This window comes from Octopus bimaculoides, chromosome 29, assembly GCF_001194135.2.
Source record: "Octopus bimaculoides isolate UCB-OBI-ISO-001 chromosome 29, ASM119413v2, whole genome shotgun sequence".
Lineage (NCBI taxonomy): Eukaryota > Metazoa > Mollusca > Cephalopoda > Octopoda > Octopodidae > Octopus > Octopus bimaculoides.
In genome coordinates, this window is record NC_069009.1 from 1804325 (window position 1) to 1806386 (window position 2062).

The window sequence follows — 2062 nt, forward strand, 5'->3', positions numbered from 1 at the left end:
TGCCAGTACCGCCTGACTGGCTCCCGTAGGATTTTCGAGCGAGATCGTTGCCAGTGCCCCTGGGCTGGCTTGTGCGGGTGGCACATAAAAGACACCATTTCGAGCGTGGCCGTTTTCGTGCGGGTGACACGTAAAAGCACCCACTACACTCTCTGAGTGGTTGGCGTTAGGAAGGGCATCCAGCTGTAGAAACTCTGCCAAATTAGACTGGAGCCTGGTGTTGCCATCCGGTTTCACCAGTCCTCAGTCAAATCGTCCAACCCATGCTAGCATGGAAAGCGGACGTTAAACGATGATGATGATGATGATATCGATACTACATGTATGTCTTCATTGGCAGACTAATTACGTTGGCATGGTACTTAATTTAGGCTATCTAATTTTGGGAGGTTTTTGTGGCATAGAAAAATGTGTGTATACCAAAAACAGACTGTACTTGTAATTAGGTAGCAAAAACTGCCTCCAGAGGTGTTTAAAATCAAAAAAATGAAAGCTATTGTCAGAGTTGTGTCCCTTCGCTTATATTTTTTTGAACATTTTTTTTCTGAACATTTTGGGAAAGTTTTCTTCAGCAATTACAATATGGTCTCGTAGATTGAAATTTTCTGCTTTGTATTATAATATGCAAGGCCTTAATCCATTTAGCTATTGTGTCTGCTATGTTTCCCTGAGTTATTTTCTCTCAGCCTTATCAAGATCTACATACATGCTCCATTGATTTGACAGGACATCGTACGTCATCATTCATTTAACGTCCATGTTCCTAGACGGCACGGGTTGTATGGGAGCTGATGGGTTCAAGGAAGTGCATCGTGCTCCAGTGCCTTCTGTAGTATGGTCTCCACGGCTAGCTACCCTTCCTAATATTATCAGCTTTATATAATGTACTGGCTGCTTTTTTAATTTAAATTTCCATACCACCAGTATTTGTGAGGTTCCTACACAGCTTGCAAGAATAGGAACCCCGTGGGGGTGGGGAGCGACTTTATGCTAGGAGATAAGGTGTATAGAGGATAGGGTTAGGGTTTGGCATCGTTTCTATGGTCGGATGCCATTCCCAACCACTTTACAACATATACTGTGAGCGCTTTTTACATGGTAACAGCTCTACTGCGGTCACCATGCAGCTTGCAAGACTATGAACCCCATGGAAGGCCATTTTAATACTAAGAAGAGATGAGTAGGGAGGGTTAATGTAAAAGAGAAAAGGGCCAGAGTGGAACAGGTTTCTTGTCGTAACAAAGCTGTGTAATAAATCTTCACCATTTAATGCCACCAGCATTAGTGAGGTTCCCATACAACATGCAAGAACACAAACTCGACCCAACTATATGTTGTTTTTGTGCTATGGGCCTGAGGACTGCATTGTGCGCCAGTGTCTTCTGTAGCACTGTTTCTATGGCTAGCTACCCTTCCTAGTGTCAAGAACTTTTCAGAATGTACTGGGTGCTTTTTTTATTATTATTATTTTCATGCCACCAGCACAAGTGAGGTTCCCATGCAACAGGCAAGAATACAAACTCGACCCAACTATATGTTGTTTTTGTGCTACATTGAAAATACCCAGTACATTCTGTAAAGTGGTTGGTGTTAGCAAAGGCATCCAGCTGTTGTGCTCCAGGGTCTGCTTTGGTATAGTTTCTATGGCTAGTTATCCTTCCTAACATTAACCCTTTTGATGCCAACCCGCCTGAAACTACCTCTGGCGCTGTAGTACAAATGTCTTGTTTTCAAAAGTTCTGAATTAAAATCTTCCACCAATTTAGGTTCCTAATGCCAGCTTAATAATAACTCAGTTCTTTTACTAAATTCCTTGTTATACTTAAGATTAATTGAAAGAAACACAGAGCATCTCAACAGAAATATGGTAACAAAAGGATTAAAGTCACCATGATATTTTTAACCCCTTTGATATAAATCTGGCTGAAACTGCCTCTGGCTCTGTAGTACAAATGTCTTGTTTTCATAAGTTTTGAATTAAAATCTTCCACCAAACCTTAGTCGCAATTTATGTTCCTAAAACTAGCTGAACGATAAGTTATTTTACTAAATTCTTTGTTAT